At 35.5% G+C, this 26,659-nt stretch overlaps 1 protein-coding gene and 9 non-coding genes across 10 annotated transcripts in view; 4 read left to right on the top strand and 6 right to left on the bottom strand.

Moving 5' to 3' along the window:
- LOC136040342 (xylosyltransferase 2-like) overlaps nucleotides 1-26,659 on the top strand; it is a 189,241-nt gene that overhangs the window by 105,256 nt on the left and 57,326 nt on the right. The window lies entirely within an intron of this gene.
- On the top strand, nucleotides 2,003-2,194 carry LOC136040502 (U2 spliceosomal RNA). The gene has a single exon (XR_010620780.1). It is a non-coding gene; the product is annotated as a U2 spliceosomal RNA (small nuclear RNA).
- Nucleotides 2,895-3,058, top strand: LOC136040485 (U1 spliceosomal RNA). Its single transcript, XR_010620768.1, has one exon. It is a non-coding gene; the product is annotated as a U1 spliceosomal RNA (small nuclear RNA).
- Nucleotides 5,181-5,372, top strand: LOC136040511 (U2 spliceosomal RNA). Its single transcript, XR_010620788.1, has one exon. It is a non-coding gene; the product is annotated as a U2 spliceosomal RNA (small nuclear RNA).
- LOC136040510 (U2 spliceosomal RNA) lies at nucleotides 18,262-18,453 on the bottom strand. The gene has a single exon (XR_010620787.1). It is a non-coding gene; the product is annotated as a U2 spliceosomal RNA (small nuclear RNA).
- Nucleotides 20,575-20,738, bottom strand: LOC136040488 (U1 spliceosomal RNA). Its single transcript, XR_010620770.1, has one exon. It is a non-coding gene; the product is annotated as a U1 spliceosomal RNA (small nuclear RNA).
- On the bottom strand, nucleotides 21,437-21,628 carry LOC136040500 (U2 spliceosomal RNA). Its single transcript, XR_010620778.1, has one exon. It is a non-coding gene; the product is annotated as a U2 spliceosomal RNA (small nuclear RNA).
- On the bottom strand, nucleotides 24,017-24,132 carry LOC136040445 (U5 spliceosomal RNA). The gene has a single exon (XR_010620732.1). It is a non-coding gene; the product is annotated as a U5 spliceosomal RNA (small nuclear RNA).
- LOC136040493 (U1 spliceosomal RNA) lies at nucleotides 24,914-25,076 on the bottom strand. The gene has a single exon (XR_010620774.1). It is a non-coding gene; the product is annotated as a U1 spliceosomal RNA (small nuclear RNA).
- LOC136040426 (U2 spliceosomal RNA) lies at nucleotides 25,806-25,993 on the bottom strand. Its single transcript, XR_010620717.1, has one exon. It is a non-coding gene; the product is annotated as a U2 spliceosomal RNA (small nuclear RNA).

Here is a 26,659-nt window from a genome sequence, read left to right as displayed (position 1 = left end):
TAAGCATATTAGATGAAAGTGTGAGCAAAATGAATGAATTTTTAGAGGTTTTACGAGTTCAGGGTGCTAAAATAGGCTTGAAAATTAATGTTAAGAAGACTAAGTCACTAAGGTTAGGAATAAGTGAAGATGAACAGGTGACCTTAGGTAACGAAAAGATTGATCAGGTTGGGAGCTTCAGTTACCTTGGTAGTATTATTAGTAAAGATGGTGGGAGCACTGAAGATGTTAAAAGTAGAATAGCTAAAGCTCAGGGTGTTTTTTCACAGTTAAAAAAAGTTTGGAAGAATAGAAAGATGAGCCTACAAACCAAGATTAGAATATTGGAAGCTACAGTGATGACAGTGGTCAAATATGGCTCTGAAGCATGGACACTCCGAAAAACAGATGAAAATTTACTAGATGTTTTCCAGAGAAATTGCCTACGGATTGTTCTGGGTACCCGGCTGACTGACCGTATTTCAAACAGTAGGTTGTACGAAAAGTGTGGTTCAATCCCGCTTTCTGGGGCTATAATGAAAGAAAGGTTGAGATGGCTAGGCCACGTTCTACGGATGAAGGATGACAGATTACCGAAGATTGTCCTTTTTGGCCAACCGTCTGGGGCTACACGGAAAGCAGGTCGTCCTTGTCTGGGTTGGGAGGATGTCATAAATAAGGATTTAAAGGAAATGGGAACTTCCTGGGAGGGTGTAAAGAGGGAGGCTTTAAATAGATTAGGTTGGAGGAGGAGCGTGCGTAGCTGTGTTGGCCTCAGGCGGCTTGGTGCTGCAGTGAGTTATTAGTAGTAGTAGTAGTATATATATATATATATATATATATATATATATATATATATATATATACATATATGTATATCATTTACTTTTTTATAGTGGCATAAATAAAGGTATTTTATAGTACTATAAAGGTAAAAATGTACTTAAAAAAAAAAAAAAATTGTAGATGCTTGAATTTTTAGGTTGACGTTAGTTTTGACAAGATTTTGGAAGAAACTATATTTCAAGGGGACGGGGGCAAAATGAGGCTTGGGGGAGGGGAAAACCAAGGTGTGGAAGGGGCAGTTGCCAACCTCCTGCCCAATAGTAAATTACCCCCCTACTTTTTATGGTTCGAACCTTACAGTTGTTTAATAAGCTTAGACTCAAATTCTACGATAAAACTGGAATTATGCTTGAAGGCCATCTATTCTTCAAGACAGTCTTCTGGCTACATTGTTAGTAGTAAGATGGAATTATAGAATTAATCAAGTAAATGACAAATGAAAAGGATAAATAGTTTTAAAATAAAGTAAGCAATCATTTATCTGATAAAGCCCAGGGATGGATTTATCTCCCCCGGGCTGTGTCTGGAAAATCATTTTGGAGGGAGTGATTGAAAAATAAAAAATAAAAACCCATCGGAAACTTGTTTAAATTCATTGCGTTACGTTTTAAAGAGTCGGACAAAATAGGTTATTAGCCTGCTGGATTCAGCATTGTCCTCCAGTTTCCATGAATTGACGCTTTCGATCAATACCAGTGATTTCAACTGGTGGATTGACAATTTTTATTGCAAATAAAGCTATGTTGTTGTGGTATTTTTGTAAATGCATGTGAAAAAACAAGAGAATTGTTCTCTCTGGATTTTGAAAAAAAAATAAAAAATACTTGTATCTGTCCTCCGTCCCCTTAATTACCGCGAATTAACGTCATTCCCTGGTTCTGATCATTGTCAGCTAAAGGGCCACGACAATATATCTCTGATTTAAGGCTCATCTTTTCTGATTTTCGCTTTTTGAATGACAATTTTGTCCAAGTCTCGATTGGAAAGTTTATCGTTTACCATTAAAATTTTGAGATAAACTTTGATATTATGGAAAATGTTTCATACTGTTTATAAAAATCTAAAGATAAAGTAATAAATTAATTGAATATTATTTGAGCATTGCAACCGAAACTGATTTTTTGACAAACTTTTTTATTCGTATTCTTATAAAGTCTTTGACAATCTTGGTCGAATTATCGCTTCTCGGCCTTTTGGCTAAGATCAAAGTGTAGTATCTGTTCTTATCAGCTTAATATCTGATACGGCCCCTACATGGGGCCCAGAATATTAAACTGATTTTTTGAAACCGGAGGGATGTCGGGGCTTGCTTCGCTCCCTTCACGCGTTGGCCCGGTATTGCAGTACCTCCGGGATCGGCGCACCCTTTTCGAGGGGAAACCAAAGTCCATGAACCCTAACCAATGGTGGGTACAATACGTTATTCAATGTGAAGAGGGGCCTTGCCGTTAGTTACTTAGTCCTTGATTACATTGAAAATCATTTTTTTTAACAATTAATGGTGAAAAAGCCAATGGGCGGACGCCATAATTAATTTAAAGTGCCCAAGCTGGATCCAAGTCCCCATGCATCTTTATCGAAAATAGTTCATAATTATAAACTGCTGAAATTTAAATTGAGCCAATATTCGATAAAATGGCTGAAGCGATTGTTTTTGGCCTCAGGCGGCTTGGTTCTACGGTGAGTTGTTGATAGTAGTAATGACTAAAGCCCCTCCCCCCCCCCTGTATGATTGTTAGAGAGAAAATAATTGGCAAAGTCAGTAGAACGGTCACTGGGTTCTCAGAAATTAGAGTTTCAACTTTTCAGTCAAATTGATAAGAGAGTGAGAAACCCCTAATTTTCTTTTCTCAAAAAGGTAAACTTGCATTTAAACAATCTAGAGGCCTGCATATGAAAATGAAATGGGGCATTCCTATTTTCAAAAACAATTCAGAGACTTGATTCACTGCTGAGAAAGAAGTTTTGTAAAGCTGCATCTGTTTAATAAATTAGAGTTTCGGAGTGGCATTCAAAGCAACCGGATTTATGTCGAAAGACATAAGTAAAATGTTAGTTTTGAACAATCCATATTTACCTGGCTAGGAAGCTGCCCTGATCATGAAGGAGGCGCTTCCAGGGTGAGGCCTTTCCATTGCACTTCGGATTGGCTGACCCCTGTGATTACCCCAAATAGGGGTAACCTAACAGCGTAATTTTTGGTAGTTGGGGACTGCGTTCGCGCGGACCCCTGTTCACACATTGAATATCTTCCTTTGAGCCCGTACTATGTTGTAATTTTGTGAACTGAAAGGAAAAGTAATCAAATTGATAATGTTTAAACCAAGTAATTTAGAACATCTCTTAAATAAACACATTTTGTTATTCTTAGTCTTGTATTAAAGCAAATGATGGGGTATCATTGACCAGTCGCCCTCCTCCAGAACCGTCCTAAATTTTACACAAGTCTATTTTGCCTCCAGAGGGAGAAGACTTTGTGATGGGCCTGTACGAAATTGGAAGGGAAATGATTCTTGTATTTATTTGTTAAGCCCTTAGATGGCGTAAAAGCGATTCAAGTCCCAGCTACATTTAGTCCTCTTTTGTTTCGTTTTAAAAAGTAACTATTTCCTGGATTTATTATCCTTAGAGCATAGCCACGTAATTTATTTAGGCTAAAAAGTAAAAGGCAAATCATTGCTCAGGAAATGTGAACAAAATTAACTCTTTCTACTAAGTCCTTCTAGCTCGACTTCATCTTATAGGACTTTTTTTTTCATTTCTTTTGCTTTTCTAAAGTGGCGTAATTTCGTCAAAATCCAAACTTGAAGGGGATGGAGGAGCAAAGATGGAACCCTTTGTCCAAAATAAAGTGAAAATAGCAGTATAAACTAAAAAGAAGCCATTTGGTACCACAGAGGCACTATTTAGTACTCTAAAAAAGCTTTAAATTTACTTTAAAAAAAAAGAAAAAAAAAGAGATGTGTTTCTGTAGATCCTTAAATTTATAGGTTTATATTAGTTTAGACTCAATTTTGGAAGAAACTAAATTTCAGAAGGGGGTAGGGGAATGAGGTTTGGGGGAGGGGAAAAACAAGGTTTGGGAGGGGCAGTTGCACCTTACAGCTCCATAACAAATTACGACCCTACTTTTCTATGGTTTCAAACCTTAGAGTTGTTTAATAAGCTTTGATCAAATTCTCCTATAAAACTGGAGCTCTACTTGAAGGCTATCTATTCTTCAAGACAGTCTTCTGGGCTTCATGGTTAGTAAGAAGATGGAATTATAGAATTACTCAAGTAAATGATAAATGAAAAGGACAAATACTTATACAATAAAGTAAGCAATCATTTATTTGATAAAGTCTCACTGTTTCGTGTCTGTGTATCTTTCTTAGGTGATTGAAAATTCAGCTTTTGTTTCCATATTTGAAGCAAATTTAATAATCTCTTAATAAAACTTGCATTGTTACCATGTAGTATATATGGAAAACCAGTTGTTTTAATTCAGGGAAGGAAATTTTCTCTACAAGATGTTTTTCCTGCATTCCTCCTCTTAGACTCAAAAAAATCTCTTCGTGGTATTATCATTGAAAAGGGGCTTGTTTTTTTTCTTTGTATTTATGTTAAAGAAATTGAAAAAACAACGAGATTCCCCTGCCTGGAATCTGGAGAATACTGGATTTCACCCCCTCTCCCCTTCCCCTTGGGCTGTGTGTTTACAAATCTATTTTGAGCAAGGAATAAAAAAAAAAAAAAAAAAAAAAAAAAAAAACCATCGGAAACTTGTTTAAATGCATTGCGCTACGTTTTAATGAGTCGGACAAAAATATCGGGGATTAGCTCATTGGGTCCAGCCTTGTCCCCTAGTTTCCATGAATTGGCGCTTTTGATCAATACCAGTGGTGTCGACTGGTGGATTGACAATTTTTATTGCAAATCAGGGTGTTTTTTGGGGTATTTTTGCAAAAGAAAGTAAAAAAAAAATAAAACAAGAGAATTGTTCTCTCTGGATTTCGAAAAAAACTCTTCTCTGTCCCCCACCCCTTTAATTGCCGTGAATTAACGTTATTCATCAATGCTGGTTCCGATCATTGTCAGCTAAAGGGCCAAGAGAATATTATCTCTGATTTAAGATGTTATCTTTTCTGATTTTGGCTTTTTGAGTGACAATTTTATCCAAGTCTTGATTGAAAAATTTACCGTTTACCATTAAAATTTAAAGATAAACTTTGATATTATGGGAAATGTTTCGTACTGTTTACAAAAATCAATATTAAAAATCATATTAAAATGAGAATTGGAACCGAAATAAATTTTGTGACAAACTTTGTTACTCGTATTCTTATAAATGTTTTGACAATCCTTGTTGAAATATCGCTTCTCGGCCATTTGGCTAAGATCAAAATGTAGTATCTGTTCTTATCAGCTTAATATCTGATACGGCCCCTACATGGGGCCCAGAATATTAAACTGATTTTTGGAAACCGGAGGGTTGTCGGGGCTTGCTCCGCTCCCTTCACGCGTTGGCCTGGTATTATAGTACCTCCGGGATTGGCGCACCTCTTTCGAGGGGAAACCAAAGTCCATGAACCCTAACCAATGTTGGGTACAATACGTTATTAAATTTGAAGAGGAACCCTGCCGTTAATTATTTAGTCCTTAAATACATTGAAAATCATTTTTTTTTCATTTGAAAAAAAGAAGAAACACTGTATAAAATTTACAGGGGCAAATCCTTTCATTTGGGGACTCCATTGGTTTCTAGACACAATACTCAGTCTGGCGGGAGAACACGATCCAAGAGACAATTCTCTGTGTGAAGGGAAAAGAGAATCAACAGGCAATTCTCCATGTGAAGGGAGACCAAGAAAAGGGTCTGTGAGGAAGGAGAAGCCTGGAGTCTAAATGCAAATATAACACAAAATACCTGTGATTTACCACCTCAAAGTTACCAGCCCAATTATTTGGGCTCTCTTGAGCCCAAATAATTGCAACTCTGGGTTTTATTAATTATAAATCACGTATCAATCTGAAGTTTTATTAAATATAATTTTTGAGCAATTCGCCTTTTCAATTACTTTCACGATTCAGCTTTGAATCAACTAACATTTACCATAAGAGCACAATGTAATTAGTTTCAGGACATAAGTTCAAATTACAAGGAGTCTTTCGGGTTGGTCAAAAGTATCATTTCTTCATAACTCAACAATTGAATCAACCCTTCAAAAATTATAAGTACAAATAATTAAAAACATTCTTCAGACATACGTGGAACCACGGTTAGTATATATAAATTTTAATTAACTGAGTAGAGTGTTTTTTATTCTTTTGTTTTAAAGCATAAAAATTTTTAAATATTCATAAATCAAAGTCTAATTTATTGTCTATTGATTGCAAATTTTTTATAATAAAAATATTTTAGTAAAATATAAAATGTAAAGTAAGTAGAGGACTTGTAAGACAAGAATCAATAAAGTAATAAAGAAATCGAGGGGATGCGAGCTGAACTCGTATCCCAGCCAGGTCCCAGTGCTAGTGTCTTTAATTAGAGCGTTTTTAATTGTCCTGAATCAAACTGAAACCATTACCTTTTTTGTGATATATTTGATTAATAAAAACGAAATATAAACATGATATTTACTTTGACTGCGATGTGTAAGAGCATGCACATTTGAAGGTCATGTTCGATAGTTTGTCTATTTTCATCCTGTGCTTTCACCTTTCGGGCGAATGTGGCAAAAATGTTTGTATTGTTGGTTTACTCAAAATTTTAAGATAGCCATTTTGTTCAGCATGGTCTAAAGATCTAATAATTATAGTTTTGAGGATGACTGACCCCTCACAGCTTCTGGGAGAGAGGTTGCAAGTATTTCAGGTGTTTTAATTATTTTTAAAATTTACCCCCCTAACAGGTATAGGTTCTTAATGAACATCACACCGTCAGATTCAGCGTATCAGAGAATCATGCTATAGGGTTTAAAGCTCTTATCTGCACAAATGTGGAATTTGTGTTTTTTGTGAGAAAAAAGATCACTGATGCGTGTTTACTTGTTTTTTTTTCCAGGGGTAATTATGTAGACTCAATGGTCCTAGAATTTCGCGAGAGGGATCATTCGAATGGAAATTAAAAGTTCTAGTGCCCTTTTTAAGTGACTAAAGAATTGAAGCTAAACCCCCTGGCACCCTCATTTTCCCCCAAAGTCAGCAAATCAAATTTTGTGATAGCCACGTCTCTTCAGCATAGTCAAATTATCTAATGATAGTTGAAATATCTATGTCTTTGAGGAAGACTTAATTCCCCACTGTCCCAAGGGGAATGGCTGTAAGTTATGAACTTTACCCATTGTTTACACATACTATTAGTTATTGGTAAGCATACAGACATTTTTTGGGGGATGGGGGTGAGGAGGATTGGGTCCCGTAGGAAGATTTTCCAAGGGAAGAGTTTCTTATGGGGAAAGAAAATTTCTATGAAGGGGGCACTGGATATTCTAGCGCAATTAAAAAAAAACATCAGAAATTAAATGTAAAAAAATAACCTTTTTAGACTGCAAGTAAAAAGTAACATTAAAGCTTAAGACGAAGAGAAGCTATTACATATATGACGAGGTTCGTCCCCTCATCAATACCTCTCTGTTTACACTAAAGTAGTTTTGGTAATTTTAAAAGAGTTATTTGTTCTAATTAAACGGCTTTTTTGATTCATGGGTCATTCTTAAAGAAATGGAACAATATTCGAACTTTAGCGTAAAGAGCGAGGTATTGACGAGGAGGCTAACCCACTCATATTAAGTACATGAGGATGTTCCCCCTCCCCTTTCAATACCTCGTTCTTTACGCTAGAGTTCGAATTTTGTTAAATAACGGCCGATATAAGCAATAATTTGTTGGTGTTGTTTTCCGTTCAAACTTAGCATTTAGTTTTACTGTAAGCAGCTTTATAACTATGATTTTTATGTGATACTGAACCAAAGATATTGTATGTCTTCGGCTTGTGGTTTTTATTAAATTACAAAAAAACAAGTTTTTTCCAACTAAAAGTAAGGAATAACATTGAAACTATTAATGTTTTAATAAATTATACATATATCTAGTAAATACGTATATATTATTAAGTATTATATCATAATAAATTATTACCTATATTTTAAAGATATTTTTTTCATGCATTTCAGTCATTTAAGAATTGCTCAACTTGTGAATCATTTTTATAAAAATAGTTTCGTGCTCTTTGGTCGTTTTGTTACTATGCCTTACAAAATTAGTTTCACAAATATCGCTAATTTAAGTTACGTGGGAAAATCTTTCCATGGAGAAATTTTCTCGTGGGGGAAGGGAATTTTCCTCGGAGGGGAACTGGATTTCTCGACATTATTAAAGAAACTTTCAGCAATTAAATAAAAACAAGTTTTTTCAACTGAAAGTAAGAAGTAACATTAAAACTGAAAACTAACAGAAAATATTACTTATATTACATGGTTTGCCTCTCCCCTGTAGCTTGCTCTTGCGCTGAAGTTTCTTTTTTAGCTTTGAAAAGAGGCTACTATTGGTATATGAAAAGGGCTGTCCCCTCCTCAACACTTCACTCTTTACACCAACGTTTTGTATTGTTTTATAAAGTAGAGTTATGAGTAAGAGTCAAACTTTAGCGTGAAGAGTGGGTGTTGAGGAAGGGACAGTCCCTTTCATAAGTGGACTAGTTTCCACTCATTTTAAGTTTTAATTTCGCTCCCTACTTTCAGTTAAAAAAAACTTGTTTTTTTTATTCAATTAAGTTTAAGAACAGGGACGTTTAAAGTATTTATTTGAAACAATTTTCTATTTCCCAAGAACACACGAGGAGTATGTCTCAGGATGGGACAGTGGGGTCAATTCAATAAAATGTAGTGGGGAGGGTGAGATTCATTTTTCAAACCAAGAAGGGTCAATTTTGATTTTTTTTTTTTCAATGAAAACAGAAACAGGTAGTCCATTTGTAAATGACCATTCTAAAAAATATACTTCTCAAAATATAGAAGGAGGGGGAAATGAATTTACAATTGATCCCCATCCTCTGCTAATCGATACGCAAGGGAGGGGTAAATTTGTCAGTATAGCAAAAGATGCGAGTTTCCTTATAAATCAACGACGAACGAAATTAATGGGACCCATAGCTACTCCCCCTTTTTGAAAGCCCTCCCCCCTCTTCTTGGATTGTTTGCTGCTTAAAATTGATTGAAATACGTTGGAAAGATAACCACACATAAATTTTATTGTGAGGGGGGCATTGAGAGGTCACAAATTACATTTGGCGTGTATCTCAGATTACCACTTCTTCCCTCACACATAGCGCATTTCTGCCACGCCAAACCTCTTTGAACCATGCGCAATACACTTCGCACCACGCGTTGCAAGTGTTACCTGGTGTGAACAATTTCTGAAACTGGGCAACACACAGATGGCTGACATTCCTAAAGTGATATAGCTTCAAAAACTGGTGAGTTTAACAGAAACTACAATAAATCAGTGCTGTCACTTACTTGAAGTACTTTTACTTGAAGTACTACTTAAGTAAAATTTTCCATTACTTGTACTTGTACTTAAGTAAAAACTTCAGGGTGTACTTATTACTTGATACTTAAGTAAGATTATGAAATACTTATTACTTAAGATACTGATTATGTACTTGTTTTTCAAATACTTTACCTTTGAAACACAAATTTTTTGTGCGTGTGCTTTGACAATGTACAAGAAAACATCGGCTTTGGATTTAGAGTAAACTCAGATGTTGCTCCATGTCCTATTTTTGGATATGAAATAAGGTATTGGTTTATGATGAAAATAATTATAGTATGATTATCACTTGGTTTAATTTTGTGTAAAATTTATATAAAAATTTCTTTTTAATTATTTCACAGTTCACTGGTCGACAGTGAGCTAACATCCTTTTTTTTGTGCTAAATGTTGCATACACTAGTCCTTTTGGGCTTATGTTTCTTACATTAGTGTTTAGGTTTTGTCATCTTGTCAACTTATCCAGATTTCTATCATTTCATCATCTTCAGGACCATATTATTGGTATGACTACTGAAGCTATGAATCTTTACCCATCTAAATGTTGTCTGCAATAAACAAGTCCGTGGAATTCTACCTGGATCCAACGCAGGGGTATTTTGTCAAATGCCTTCCAGCAAATTCAGGTATTCAGACAAATCTGACTTCAGATTTGTCACTATATTCATAAGTTATAGGCCCTATTAAATTAAAGGAAAAATCAAATTGGTTAAAACTTCCCTCCCCCTCGCCCTATTTGAGATAGGGTTTGTGATACCAGAACTTGATATGAGTCCTGATCATAGGCATCTTTGGTCTAGCTTTCATTCGGATCTGTTGCTCCATTTGCAAGTTATACTGAATCCAACAAAAAGCTCGGCTTTTTTCAGCACTTAAAACCCACTGCCACGGTAACTTGCAAGTCACTCCACTCGCAAGTTACACTGAATTAAATGAAAAACTCAACTTTTTCTTAGCACTTAAAGCCCTTTCCCCTCACCCCAATTAAGCTAGGGTCTTAATCTCCAAACTTCATGTGTCTTGTGTGTGTGTGTGTGTGTGTGTGTGTGTGTGTGTGTGTGTGTGTGTGTGTGTGTGTGTGTGTGTGTGTGTGTGTGTGTGTGTGTGTGTGTGTGTGTGTGTGTGTGTGTGTGTGTGTGTGTGTGTGTGTGTGTGTGTGTGTGTGTGTGTGTGTGTGTGTGTGTGTGTGTGTGTGTGTGTGTGTGTGTGTGTGTGTGTGTGTGTGTGTGTGTGTGTGTGTGTGTGTGTGTGTGTGTGTGTGTGTGTGTGTGTGTGTGTGTGTGTGTGTGTGTGTGTGTGTGTGTGTGTGTGTGTGTGTGTGTGTGTGTGTGTGTGTGTGTGTGTGTGTGTGTGTGTGTGTGTGTGTGTGTGTGTGTGTGTGTGTGTGTGTGTGTGTGTGTGTGTGTGTGTGTGTGTGTGTGTGTGTGTGTGTGTGTGTGTGTGTGTGTGTGTGTGTGTGTGTGTGTGTGTGTGTGTGTGTGTGTGTGTGTGTGTGTGTGTGTGTGTGTGTGTGTGTGTGTGTGTGTGTGTGTGTGTGTGTGTGTGTGTGTGTGTGTGTGTGTGTGTGTGTGTGTGTGTGTGTGTGTGTGTGTGTGTGTGTGTGTGTGTGTGTGTGTTTGTGTGTTTGTGTGTGTGTGTGTTTGTGTGTGTGTGTGTTTGTGTGTTTGTGTGTGTGTGTGTTTGTGTGTGTGTGTGTGTGTGTGTGTGTGTGTGTGTGTGTGTGTGTGTGTGTGTGTGTGTGTGTGTGTGTGTGTGTGTGTGTGTGTGTGTGTGTGTGTGTGTGTGTGTGTGTGTGTGTGTGTGTGTGTGTGTGTGTGTGTGTGTGTGTGTGTGTGTGTGTGTGTGTGTGTGTGTATGTGTGTGTGTGTGTGTGTCTGTCTGTCTGTGTGTGTCTGTCTGTGTGTGTGTGTCTGTGTGTGTGTGTCTGTGTGTGTGTGTCTGTGTGTGTGTGTCTGTGTGTGTGTGTCTGTGTGTGTGTGTCTGTGTGTGTGTGTCTGTGTGTGTGTGTCTGTGTGTGTGTGTGTGTGTGTGTGTGTGTGTGTGTGTGTGTGTGTGTGTGTGTGTGTGTGTGTGTGTGTGTGTGTGTGTGTGTGTGTGTGTGTGTGTGTGTGTGTGTGTGTGTGTGTGTGTGTGTGTGTGTGTGTGTGTGTGTGTGTGTGTGTGTTTTGTGTGTGTTTGTGTGTGTTGTGTGTGTGTGTGTGTGTGTGTGTGTGTGTGTGTGTGTGTGTGTGTGTGTGTGTGTGTGTGTGTGTGTGTGTGTGTGTGTGTGTGTGTGTGTGTGTGTGTGGTATCTTACTTAAGTATCAAGTATTAAGTACACCCTGAAGTTTTTACTTAAGTACAAGTACAAGTAATGGAAAATTTTACTTAAGTAGTTCTTCAAGTAAAAGTACTTCAAGTAAGTGACAGCACTGATTTATTGTTGTTTCTGTTAAACTCACCAGTTTTTGAAGCTATATCACTTTAGGAATGTCAGCCATCTGTGTGTTGCCCAGTTTCAGAAATTGTTCACACCAGGTAACACTTGCAACAATCCAAGAAGAGGGGGGAGGGCTTTCAAAAAGGGGGAGTAGCTATGGGTCCCATTAATTTCGTTCGTCGTTGATTTATAAGGAAACTCGCATCTTTTGCTATACTGACAAATTTACCCCTCCCTTGCGTATCGATTAGCAGAGGATGGGGATCAATTGTAAATTCATTTCCCCCTCCTTCTATATTTTGAGAAGTATATTTTTTAGAATGGTCATTTACAAATGGGCTACCTGTTTCTGTTTTCATTGAAAAAAAAAAAATCAAAATTGACCCTTCGTGGTTTGAAAAATGAATCTCACCCTCCCCACTACATTTTATTGAATTGACCCCACTGTCCCATCCTGAGACATACTCCTCGTGTGTTCTTGGGAAATAGAAAATTGTTTCAAATAAATACTTTAAACGTCCCTGTTCTTAAACTTAATTGAATAAAAAAAACAAGTTTTTTTTAACTGAAAGTAGGGAGCGAAATTAAAACTTAAAATGAGTGGAAACTAGTCCACTTATGAAAGGGACTGTCCCTTCCTCAACACCCACTCTTCACGCTAAAGTTTGACTCTTACTCATAACTCTACTTTATAAAACAATACAAAACGTTGGTGTAAAGAGTGAAGTGTTGAGGAGGGGACAGCCCTTTTCATATACCAATAGTAGCCTCTTTTCAAAGCTAAAAAAGAAACTTCAGCGCAAGAGCAAGCTACAGGGGAGAGGCAAACCATGTAATATAAGTAATATTTTCTGTTAGTTTTCAGTTTTAATGTTACTTCTTACTTTCAGTTGAAAAAACTTGTTTTTATTTAATTGCTGAAAGTTTCTTTAATAATGTCGAGAAATCCAGTTCCCCTCCGAGGAAAATTCCCTTCCCCCACGAGAAAATTTCTCCATGGAAAGATTTTCCCACGTAACTTAAATTAGCGATATTTGTGAAACTAATTTTGTAAGGCATAGTAACAAAACGACCAAAGAGCACGAAACTATTTTTATAAAAATGATTCACAAGTTGAGCAATTCTTAAATGACTGAAATGCATGAAAAAAATATCTTTAAAATATAGGTAATAATTTATTATGATATAATACTTAATAATATATACGTATTTACTAGATATATGTATAATTTATTAAAACATTAATAGTTTCAATGTTATTCCTTACTTTTAGTTGGAAAAAACTTGTTTTTTTTTGTAATTTAATAAAAACCACAAGCCGAAGACATACAATATCTTTGGTTCAGTATCACATAAAAATCATAGTTATAAAGCTGCTTACAGTAAATTGTATTTAACAAATTATTGCTTATATCCGCCGTTATTTAGCAAAATTCGAACTCTAGCGTAAAGAACGAGGTATTGAAAGGGGAGGGGGAACATCCTCATGTTCTTAATATGAGTGGGTTAGCCTCCTCGTCAATACCTCGCTCTTTACGCTAAAGTTCGAATATTGTTCCATTTCTTTAAGAATGACCCCTGAATCAAAAAAGCCGTTTAATCTGAACAAATAACTCTTTTAAAATTACCAAAACTACTTTAGTGTAAACAGAGAGGTATTGATGAGGGGACGAACCCTGTCATATATGTAATAGCTTCTCTTCGTCTTAAGCTTTAATGTTACTTTTTACTTGCAGTCTAAAAAGGTTATTTTTTTACATTTAATTTCTGATGTTTTTTTTTAATTGCGCTAGAATATCCAGTGCCCCCTTCATAGAAATTTTCTTTCCCCATAAGAAACTCTTCCCTTGGAAAATCTTCCTACGGGATCCAATACTCCTCACCCCCATCCCCCAAAAAATGTCTGTATGCTTACCAATAACTAATAGTATGTGTAAACAATGGGTAAAGTTCATAACTTACAGCCATTCCCCTTGGGACAGTGGGGGATTAAGTCTTCCTCAAAGACATAGATATTTCAACTATCATTAGATAATTTGACTATGCTGAAGAGACGTGGCTATCACAAAATTTGATTTGCTGACTTTGGGGGAAAATGAGGGTGCCAGGGGGTTTAGCTTCAATTCTTTAGTCACTTAAAAAGGGCACTAGAACTTTTAATTTCCATTCGAATGATCCCTCTCGCGAAATTATAGGACCATTGAGTCTACATAATTACCCCTGGAAAAAAAAAACAAGTAAACACGCATCCGTGATCTTTTTTCTCACAAAAAACACAAATTCCACATTTGTGCACATAAGAGCTTTAAACCCTATAGCATGATTCTCTGATACGCTGAATCTGACGGTGTGATGTTCATTAACAACCTATACCTGTTAGGGGGGTAAATTTTAAAAATAATTAAAACACCTGAAATACTTGCAACCTTTCCCCCAGAAGCTGTGAGGGGTCAGTCATCCTCAAAACTATAATTATTAGATCTTTAGACCATGCTGAACAAAATGGCTATCTTAAAATTTTGAGTAAACCAACAATACAAACATTTTTGCCACATTCGCCCGAAAGGTGAAAGCACAGGATGAAAATAGACAAACGATCGAACATGACCTTCAAATGTGCATGCTCTTACACATCGCAGTCAAAGTAAATATCATGTTTATATTTCGTTTTTATCAATCAAATATATCACAAAAAAGGTAATGGTTTCAGTTTGATTCAGGACAATTAAAAACGCTCTAATTAAAGACACTAGCACTGGGACATGGCTGGGATACGAGTTCAGCTCGCATCCGCTCGATTTCTTTATTACTTTATTGATTCTTGTCTTACAAGTCCTCTACTTACTTTACAATCCAACAATCCAAGAAGAGGGGGGAGGGCTTTCAAAAAGGGGGAGTAGCTATGGGTCCCATTAATTTCGTTCGTCGTTGATTTATAAGGAAACTCGCATCTTTTGCTATACTGACAAATTTACCCCTCCCTTGCGTATCGATTAACAGAGGATGGGGATCAATTGTAAATTCATTTCCCCCTCCTTCTATATTTTGAAAGAAGTATATTTTTAGAATGGTCATTTACAAATGGGCTACCTGTTTCTGTTTTCATTGAAAAAAAAAAATCAAAATTGACCCTTCTTGGTTTGAAAAATGAATCTCACCCTCCCCACTACATTTTATTGAATTGACCCCACTGTCCCATCCTGAGACATACTTCTCGTGTGTTCTTGGGAAATAGAAAATTGTTTCAAATAAATACTTTAAACGTCCCTGTTCTTAAACTTAATTGAATAAAAAAAACAAGTTTTTTTTAACTGAAAGTAGGGAGCGAAATTAAAACTTAAAATGAGTGGAAACTAGTCCACTTATGAAAGGGACTGTCCCTTCCTCAACACCCACTCTTCACGCTAAAGTTTGACTCTTACTCATAACTCTACTTTATAAAACAATACAAAACGTTGGTGTAAAGAGTGAAGTGTTGAGGAGGGGACAGCCCTTTTCATATACCAATAGTAGCCTCTTTTCAAAGCTAAAAAAGAAACTTCAGCGCAAGAGCAAGCTACAGGGGAGAGGCAAACCATGTAATATAAGTAATATTTTCTGTTAGTTTTCAGTTTTAATGTTACTTCTTACTTTCAGTTGAAAAAACTTGTTTTTATTTAATTGCTGAAAGTTTCTTTAATAATGTCGAGAAATCCAGTTCCCCTCCGAGGAAAATTCCCTTCCCCCACGAGAAAATTTCTCCATGGAAAGATTTTCCCACGTAACTTAAATTAGCGATATTTGTGAAACTAATTTTGTAAGGCATAGTAACAAAACGACCAAAGAGCACGAAACTATTTTTATAAAAATGATTCACAAGTTGAGCAATTCTTAAATGACTGAAATGCATGAAAAAAATATCTTTAAAATATAGGTAATAATTTATTATGATATAATACTTAATAATATATACGTATTTACTAGATATATGTATAATTTATTAAAACATTAATAGTTTCAATGTTATTCCTTACTTTTAGTTGGAAAAAACTTGTTTTTTTGTAATTTAATAAAAACCACAAGCCGAAGACATACAATATCTTTGGTTCAGTATCACATAAAAATCATAGTTATAAAGCTGCTTACAGTAAAACTAAATGCTAAGTTTGAACGGAAAACAACACCAACAAATTATTGCTTATATCGGCCGTTATTTAACAAAATTCGAACTCTAGCGTAAAGAACGAGGTATTGAAAGGGGAGGGGGAACATCCTCATGTACTTAATATGAGTGGGTTAGCCTCCTCGTCAATACCTCGCTCTTTACGCTAAAGTTCGAATATTGTTCCATTTCTTTAAGAATGACCCCTGAATCAAAAAAGCATTTAATTAGAACAAATAACTCTTTTAAAATTACCAAAACTACTTAGTGTAAACAGAGAGGTATTGATGAGGGGACGAACCTCGTCATATATGTAATAGCTTCTCTTCGTCTTAAGCTTTAATGTTACTTTTTACTTGCAGTCTAAAAAGGTTATTTTTTTACATTTAATTTCTGATGTTTTTTTTTAATTGCGCTAGAATATCCAGTGCCCCCTTCATAGAAATTTTCTTTCCCCATAAGAAACTCTTCCCTTGGAAAATCTTCCTACGGGACCCAATCCTCCTCACCCCCATCCCCAAAAAATGTCTGTATGCTTACCAATAACTAATAGTATGTGTAAACAATGGTAAAGTTCATAACTTACAGCCATTCCCCTTGGGACAGTGGGGAATTAAGTCTTCCTCAAAGACATAGATATTTCAACTATCATTAGATAATTTGACTATGCTGAAGAGACGTGGCTATCACAAAATTTGATTTGCTGACTTTGGGGGAAAATGAGGGTGCCAGGGGGTTTAGCTTCAATTCTTTAGTCACTTAAAAAGGGCACTAGAACTTTTAATTTCCATTCGAATGATCCCTCTCGCGAAATTCTAGGACCATTGAGTCTACATAATTACCCCTGGAAAAAAAAACAAGTAAACACGCATCAGTGATCTTTTTTCTCACAAAAAACACAAATTCCACATTTGTGCAGATAAGAGCTTTAAACCCTATAGCATGATTCTCTGATACGCTGAATCTGACGGTGTGATGTTCATTAAGAACCTATACCTGTTAGGGGGGTAAATTTTAAAAATAATTAAAACACCTGAAATACTTGCAACCTCTCTCCCAGAAGCTGTGAGGGGTCAGTCATCCTCAAAACTATAATTATTAGATCTTTAGACCATGCTGAACAAAATGGCTATCTTAAAATTTTGAGTAAACCAACAATACAAACATTTTTGCCACATTCGCCCGAAAGGTGAAAGCACAGGATGAAAATAGACAAACTATCGAACATGACCTTCAAATGTGCATGCTCTTACACATCGCAGTCAAAGTAAATATCATGTTTATATTTCGTTTTTATTAATCAAATATATCACAAAAAAGGTAATGGTTTCAGTTTGATTCAGGACAATTAAAAACGCTCTAATTAAAGACACTAGCACTGGGACCTGGCTGGGATACGAGTTCAGCTCGCATCCCCTCGATTTCTTTATTACTTTATTGATTCTTGTCTTACAAGTCCTCTACTTACTTTACATTTTATATTTTACTAAAATATTTTTATTATAAAAAAATTGCAATCAATAGACAATAAATTAGACTTTGATTTATGAATATTTAAAATTTTTTATGCTTTAAAACAAAAGAATAAAAAACACTCTACTCAGTTAATTAAAATTTATATATACTAACCGTGGTTCCACCTATGTCTGAAGAATGTTTTTAATTATTTGTAATTATAATTTTTGAAGGGTTGATTCAATTGTTGAGTTATGAAGAAATGATACTTTTGACCAACCCGAAAGACTCCTTGTAATTTGAACTTATGTCCTGAAACTAATTACATTGTGCTCTTATGGTAAATGTTAGTTGATTCAAAGCTGAATCGTGAAAGTAATTGAAAAGGCGAATTGCTCAAAAATTATATTTAATAAAACTTCAGATTGATACGTGATTTATAATTAATAAAACCCAGAGTTGCAATTATTGGGCTCAAGAGAGCCCAAATAATTGGGCTGGTAACTTTGAGGTGGTAAATCACAGGTATTTTGTGTTATATTTGCATTTAGACTCAGGCTTCTCCTTCCTCACAGACCCTTTTCTTGTCTCCCTTCACATGGAGAATTGCCTGTTGATTCTCTTTTCCCTTCACACAGAGAATTGTCTCTTGGATCCTGTTCTCCCGCCAGACTGAGTATTGTGTCTAGAAACCAATGGAGTCCCCAAATGAAAGGATTTGCCCCTGTAAATTTTATACAGTGTTTCTTCTTTTTTTCAAATGAAAAAAAAAATGATTTTCAATGTATTTAAGGACTAAATAATTAACGGCAGGGTTCCTCTTCAAATTTAATAACGTATTGTACCCAACATTGGTTAGGGTTCATGGACTTTGGTTTCCCCTCGAAAGAGGTGCGCCAATCCCGGAGGTACTATAATACCAGGCCAACGCGTGAAGGGAGCGGAGCAAGCCCCGACAACCCTCCGGTTTCCAAAAATCAGTTTAATATTCTGGGCCCCATGTAGGGGCCGTATCAGATATTAAGCTGATAAGAACAGATACTACATTTTGATCTTAGCCAAATGGCCGAGAAGCGATATTTCAACAAGGATTGTCAAAACATTTATAAGAATACGAGTAACAAAGTTTGTCACAAAATTTATTTCGGTTCCAATTCTCATTTTAATATGATTTTTAATATTGATTTTTGTAAACAGTACGAAACATTTCCCATAATATCAAAGTTTATCTTTAAATTTTAATGGTAAACGGTAAATTTTTCAATCAAGACTTGGATAAAATTGTCACTCAAAAAGCCAAAATCAGAAAAGATAACATCTTAAATCAGAGATAATATTCTCTTGGCCCTTTAGCTGACAATGATCGGAACCAGCATTGATGAATAACGTTAATTCACGGCAATTAAAGGGGTGGGGGACAGAGAAGAGTTTTTTTCGAAATCCAGAGAGAACAATTCTCTTGTTTTGTTTTTTTTTTTACTTTCTTTTGCAAAAATACCCCAAAAAACACCCTGATTTGCAATAAAAATTGTCAATCCACCAGTCGACACCACTGGTATTGATCAAAAGCGCCAATTCATGGAAACTAGGGGACAAGGCTGGACCCAATGAGCTAATCCCCGATATTTTTGTCCGACTCATTAAAACGTAGCGCAATGCATTTAAACAAGTTTCCGATGGTTTTTTTTTTTTTTTTTTTTTTTTTTTTATTCCTTGCTCAAAATAGATTTGTAAACACACAGCCCAAGGGGAAGGGGAGAGGGGGTGAAATCCAGTATTCTCCAGATTCCAGGCAGGGGAATCTCGTTGTTTTTTCAATTTCTTTAACATAAATACAAAGAAAAAAAACAAGCCCCTTTTCAATGATAATACCACGAAGAGATTTTTTTGAGTCTAAGAGGAGGAATGCAGGAAAAACATCTTGTAGAGAAAATTTCCTTCCCTGAATTAAAACAACTGGTTATCCATATATACTACATGGTAACAATGCAAGTTTTATTAAGAGATTATTAAATTTGCTTCAAATATGGAAACAAAAGCTGAATTTTCAATCACCTAAGAAAGATACACAGACACCAAACAGTGAGACTTTATCAAATAAATGATTGCTTACTTTATTGTATAAGTATTTGTCCTTTTCATTTATCATTTACTTGAGTAATTCTATAATTCCATCTTCTTACTAACCATGAAGCCCAGAAGACTGTCTTGAAGAATAGATAGCCTTCAAGTAGAGCTCCAGTTTTATAGGAGAATTTGATCAAAGCTTATTAAACAACTCTAAGGTTTGAAACCATAGAAAAGTAGGGTCGTAATTTGTTATGGAGCTGTAAGGTGCAACTGCCCCTCCCAAACCTTGTTTTTCCCCTCCCCCAAACCTCATTCCCCTACCCCCTTCTGAAATTTAGTTTCTTCCAAAATTGAGTCTAAACTAATATAAACCTATAAATTTAAGGATCTACAGAAACACATCTCTTTTTTTTTCTTTTTTTTTAAAGTAAATTTAAAGCTTTTTTAGAGTACTAAATAGTGCCTCTGTGGTACCAAATGGCTTCTTTTTAGTTTATACTGCTATTTTCACTTTATTTTGGACAAAGGGTTCCATCTTTGCTCCTCCATCCCCTTCAAGTTTGGATTTTGACGAAATTACGCCACTTTAGAAAAGCAAAAGAAATGAAAAAAAAAGTCCTATAAGATGAAGTCGAGCTAGAAGGACTTAGTAGAAAGAGTTAATTTTGTTCACATTTCCTGAGCAATGATTTGCCTTTTACTTTTTAGCCTAAATAAATTACGTGGCTATGCTCTAAGGATAATAAATCCAGGAAATAGTTACTTTTTAAAACGAAACAAAAGAGGACTAAATGTAGCTGGGACTTGAATCGCTTTTACGCCATCTAAGGGCTTAACAAATAAATACAAGAATCATTTCCCTTCCAATTTCGTACAGGCCCATCACAAAGTCTTCTCCCTCTGGAGGCAAAATAGACTTGTGTAAAATTTAGGACGGTTCTGGAGGAAGGCGACTGGTCAATGATACCCCATCATTTGCTTTAATACAAGACTAAGAATAACAAAATGTGTTTATTTAAGAGATGTTCTAAATTACTTGGTTTAAACATTATCAATTTGATTACTTTTCCTTTCAGTTCACAAAATTACAACATAGTACGGGCTCAAAGGAAGATATTCAATGTGTGAACAGGGGTCCGCGCGAACGCAGTCCCCAACTACCAAGAATTACGCTGTTAAGTTACCCCTATTTGGGGTAATCACAGGGGTCAGCCAATCCGAAGTGCAATGGAAAGGCCTCACCCTGGAAGCGCCTCCTTCATGATCAGGGCAGCTTTCTAGCCAGGTAAATATGGATTGTTCAAAACTAACATTTTACTTATGTCTTTCGACATAAATCCGGTTGCTTTGAATGCCACTCCGAAACTCTAATTTATTAAACAGATGCAGCTTTACAAAACTTCTTTCTCAGCAGTGAATCAAGTCTCTGAATTGTTTTTGAAAATAGGAATGCCCCATTTCATTTTCATATGCAAGCCTCTAGATTGTTTAAATGCAAGTTTACCTTTTTGAGAAAAGAAAATTAGGGGTTTCTCACTCTCTTATCAATTTGACTGAAAAGTTGAAACTCTAATTTCTGAGAACCCAGTGACCGTTCTACTGACTTTGCCAATTATTTTCTCTCTAACAATCATACAGGGGGGGGAGGGGCTTTAGTCATTACTACTATCAACAACTCACCGTAGAACCAAGCCGCCTGAGGCCAAAAACAATCGCTTCAGCCATTTTATCGAATATTGGCTCAATTTAAATTTCAGCAGTTTATAATTATGAACTATTTTCGATAAAGATGCATGGGGACTTGGATCCAGCTTGGGCACTTTAAATTAATTATGGCGTCCGCCCATTGGCTTTTTCACCATTAATTGTTAAAAAAAATGATTTTCAATGTAATCAAGGACTAAGTAACTAACGGCAAGGCCCCTCTTCACATTGAATAACGTATTGTACCCACCATTGGTTAGGGTTCATGGACTTTGGTTTCCCCTCGAAAAGGGTGCGCCGATCCCGGAGGTACTGCAATACCGGGCCAACGCGTGAAGGGAGCGAAGCAAGCCCCGACATCCCTCCGGTTTCCAAAAATCAGTTTAATATTCTGGGCCCCATGTAGGGGCCGTATCAGATATTAAGCTGATAAGAACAGATACTACACTTTGATCTTAGCCAAAAGGCCGAGAAGCGATAATTCGACAAAGATTGTCAAAGACTTTATAAGAATACGAATAAAAAAGTTTGTCAAAAAATCAGTTTCGGTTGCAATGCTCAAATAATATTCAATTAATTTATTACTTTATCTTTAGATTTTTATAAACAGTATGAAATATTTTCCATAATATCAAAGTTTATCTCAAAATTTTAATGGTAAACGATAAACTTTCCAATCGAGACTTGGACAAAATTGTCATTCAAAAAGCGAAAATCAGAAAAGATGAGCCTTAAATCAGAGATATATTGTCGTGGCCCTTTAGCTGACAATGATCAGAACCAGGGAATGACGTTAATTCGCGGTAATTAAGGGGACGGAGGACAGATACAAGTATTTTTTATTTTTTTTTCAAAATCCAGAGAGAACAATTCTCTTGTTTTTTCACATGCATTTACAAAAATACCACAAAAACATAGCTTTATTTGCAATAAAAATTGTCAATCCACCAGTTGAAATCACTGGTATTGATCGAAAGCGTCAATTCATGGAAACTGGAGGACAATGCTGAATCCAGCAGGCTAATAACCTATTTTGTCCGACTCTTTAAAACGTAACGCAATGAATTTAAACAAGTTTCCGATGGGTTTTTATTTTTTATTTTTCAATCACTCCTTCCAAAATGATTTTCCAGACACAGCCCGGGGGAGATAAATCCATCCCTGGGCTTTATCAGATAAATGATTGCTTACTTTATTTTAAAACTATTTATCCTTTTCATTTGTCATTTACTTGATTAATTCTATAATTCCATCTTATTACTAACAATGTAGCCAGAAGACTGTCTTGAAGAATAGATGGCCCTCAAGCATGATTCCAGTTTTATCGTAGAATTTGAGTCTAAGCTTATTAAACAACTGTAAGGTTCGAACCATAAAAAGTGGGGTGGGGGTAATTTACTATTGGGCAGGAGGTTGGCAACTGCCCCTTCCATACCTTGGTTTTCCCCTCCCCCAAGCCTCATTTTGCCCCCGTCCCCTTGAAATATAGTTTCTTCCAAAATCTTGTCAAAACTAACGTCAACCTAAAAATTCAAGCATCTACAATTTTTTTTTTTTTTTAAGTACATTTTTACCTTTATAGTACTATAAAATACCTTTATTTATGCCACTATAAAAAAGTAAATGATATACATATATGTATATATATATATATATATATATATATATATATATATATATATATATATATATATATATATATATATATATATATATATATATATATATATATATATATATATATATGTATATATATATTTATCTGCGTTATATTTGCATTTAAGCTCCAGGCTTCTCCTTCCTCAGAGACCATTTTCTCGCTTCTCCCTTCACATGGAGAATCGTCTGTTGATTCAAGTTTTTTTTGTTTTTTTTTCAAAATCCAGAGAGAATAATTGTCTTGTTTTTTCAATGGCTTTCACAAAAATACCCCAAAATACATATTTTTATATTATATATATTTGTTTTATATTTGCGTTTAAGCTCCAGGCTTCTCCTTCCTCAGAGACCATTTTCTCGCTTCTCCCTTCACATGGAGAATCGCCTGTTGATTCAAGTTTTTTTTTTTTTTTCAAAATCCAGAGAGAATAATTGTCTTGTTTTTTCACTTGCTTTCACAAAAATACCCCAAAATACATATTTTTATATTATATATATTTGTGTTATATTTGCGTTTAAGCTCCAGGCTTCTCCTTCCTCAGAGACCCTTTTCTCGTTCTCCCTTCACATGGAGAATCGCCTGTTGATTCCCTTTTCCCTTCACACACAGAGCAATGTCTCTTGAATCGTTTTCTCCCGCCAGACAGAGTAGTGTGTATAGAAACCCATGGAATCCCCAAATCAAAGAATTTGCCCCTATAAAATATCAAAACTCCTCATTTTAGAGGATCCTCCTAAACTGGAATGGAAATACTGTTCTTAGACGAGGGAGGAATGAGGACCCCAAGAGAATGGGGGCTCAAGAGCACCTAGGACTTGGCAAGTTATTGCACCAAACCAAGAGTGCCGTCGAGCATCCCTTACCCGCACAAAATTCGCTTCCCTGGTTGTAATCTGCAAAAGATAACAGCAAATACTTAGCCAGGAACTTGTCAACTGAAGAGCTATAGCCAACTAGGCAAATAACAACACTAATCACGTCTACTTCACTATAAACATAGCTTATTTAGATACCTCTGGAAGGTGTGCCATATTTCACAATTACTGTCCCTTTTCGCTATCTGCCCATAACTTCACAATTTGTTTTTCATTTTTGAAAAGATTGGATTTTTGTTCATATTCTGCATTTTCCAGGGTTAGCCTACTTGTCCGACCCCATAATCAAGAGATACGTAGTCTAGAAATATTCAAACATACTACAGTAGTATAGGCTAGTCTGCCTTTCGGCATTCAAAAATTTGTTAAGACTCATCAAGTGCCCCTCCCCACGGTAATCTTTAGTAAAAGGCGAAAGATTAACTCGATATGAGGAGAGGCCAGAGCTATGAAAATTGCCAAGACTGACTTGAGTATATAAAAATAAATCCTAGTAAATCCTCATGTTTTTTTTTAACAAGGTTCGAAAGCAATAGAAATCCAATATTCAACCAATTAAATACGGGCCAAAAAATCATATGATGAGAAAACATATTCAATGAGCAGCAATTCATGGGCAACTTTAATGACATGGTATCAAAACTACATCCGCAGAAAATAATATAAATATTCAGTAATCAGGCACTTATCAAACATAGATAACTTTTAGTTTGATATGTTGCCAATGCAATTGACTTGATGAAATGTGTGGTGACCAAGGGCATTTCACTTTTTAAGACTAGCCTTTGTGACTTAATTTAAATTTCAGCAATTGGATTCGATTCCTGGTTCAATTTAAAAATCAGTATTTAATAATTACAGAGTATTTTTAAAAACAAAATGCATCAGGAATTCAATGAGTTTAGGCAATTTAATTTAATTATGGCGACTGGTCATTGATACCATCCTTTGCTTTAACACAAGACTAAGAAAAACAAAATATCTTTATTTCAGACATGTTCTGGAGAAAATTCCAGAACCATCTTCTATAGAGTATACGCTCAACTCAACCCTCTCCGTAATATTCCAAATATGTAAGTTTATCAGAAAATTAATTTTTTCAATAGGGCCAAATGATAATTTTACTCAAATCTTAACAACATCAACTTGTATACTTTCTTTTTTCAACTCACAACTGTGTGACCTAAACGATGGGCTTTAAGGAAAAACAAAACTTTTCAATATGTGGACAGAGGTCCGCGCGAACGTAGTCTCCCACTACCAAAAGTTACGCAGTTGAGTTACCCCCATTTGGGGTAATCACAGGGGTCGCCAATCCGAAGTGCAATGGAAAGGCCTCACCCTGGGAGCGCCTCCTTCATGATCAAGGCAGCTTCTTAGCCAGGTAAGTATGAATTGGTAGAAATCTAACATTTTACTAATATCTTTCGACATAAATCCGGTTGCTTTGAATGCCATTCGAAAACTCTAATTTATTAAACACATGCAGCTTTAGAAAACTTTTTCACAGCAGTGAATCAAGTCTCTAAATTATTTTTGAACATAGCAATGTCCCATTTCATTTTCATATGCAAACGTCTTAATCATTTAAATGCAACTTTATCTTTATGAGAAAAGAAAATCAGGGGTTTCTCGCTCGCTCATCAATACGACTGAAAAGTCGAAACTTTTAATTTCTAAGAGCCCAGTGGCCGTTCTACTGACTATACCAATTATTTTCTCTCCAAAAACCATTGGGGGCTTTAGCCATTACGAATATCAACAACTCGCCGCAGAACCAAGTTGTCTGAGGCCAAAAACAATCACTTCAGCAATTTTATCGAATATTGGTTCAATATGAAATTTCAGCAGTTTATAATTATGAACTATTTTCGATAAAGATGCATGAGAACTTTGATCCAGCTTGGGCACTTTAAATTAACTATGCCGAGTAGTCGCTGGCTTTTTTACCTTTTAATTTTTGTAAATTATATACACTGGTTCTTCTTTTCGGATGAAAATAAAAAATTCCGAATATATTTAATGACTAGGTAACTACATGTATGTGCAGTTTCTCTTCAATTTGAATACCGTATAACGCATAGAATTGATTCGGATTCATGGACTTTGGTTTCCCCTCGAAAGGGGTGCGCCGATCCCGGAGGTACTGCAATACCGGGCCAACGCGTGAAGGGAGCGGAGCAAGCCCCGACATCCCTTTTCCAAAAATCAGTTTAATATTCTGGGCCCCATGTAGGGGCCGTATCAGATATTAAGCTGATAAGAACAGATACTACACTTTGATCTTAGCCAAAAGGCCGATAATTCGACAAAGATTGTCAAAGACTTTATAAGAATACGAATAACAAAGTTTGTCAAAAAATCAGTATATATAATATAAAAATATGTATTTTGGGGTATTTTTGTGAAAGCAAGTGAAAAAACAAGACAATTATACTCTCTGGATTTTGAAAAAAAAAAAAAAAACTTGAATCAACAGGCGATTCTCCATGTGAAGGGAGAAGCGAGAAAATGGTCTCTGAGGAAGGAGAAGCCTGGAGCTTAAACGCAAGTATAACACAAATATATATAATATAAAAATATATATTTTGGGGTATTTTTGTGAAAGCAAGTGAAAAAACAAGACAATTATTCTCTCTGGATTTTGAAAAAAAAAAAAAAAAAAAACTTGAATCAACAGGCGATTCTCCATGTGAAGGGAGAAGCGAGAAAATGGTCTCTGAGGAAGGAGAAGCCTGGAGCTTAAATGCAAATATAACGCAGATAAATATATATATACATATATATATATATATATATATATATATATATATATATATATATATATATATATATATATATATATATATATATATATATATATATATATATATATATGTATATCATTTACATTTTTATAGTGGCATAAATAAAGGTATTTTATAGTACTATAAAGGTAAAAATGTACTTAAAAAAAAAAAAAAAATTGTAGATGC

This window comes from Artemia franciscana, chromosome 20 (assembly GCF_032884065.1).
Source record: "Artemia franciscana chromosome 20, ASM3288406v1, whole genome shotgun sequence".
NCBI classification, from domain to species: Eukaryota; Metazoa; Arthropoda; class Branchiopoda; order Anostraca; family Artemiidae; genus Artemia; species Artemia franciscana.
Note: the sequence above shows the minus strand (reverse complement) of the source record. Positions and strands in the feature narration are given on the sequence as shown.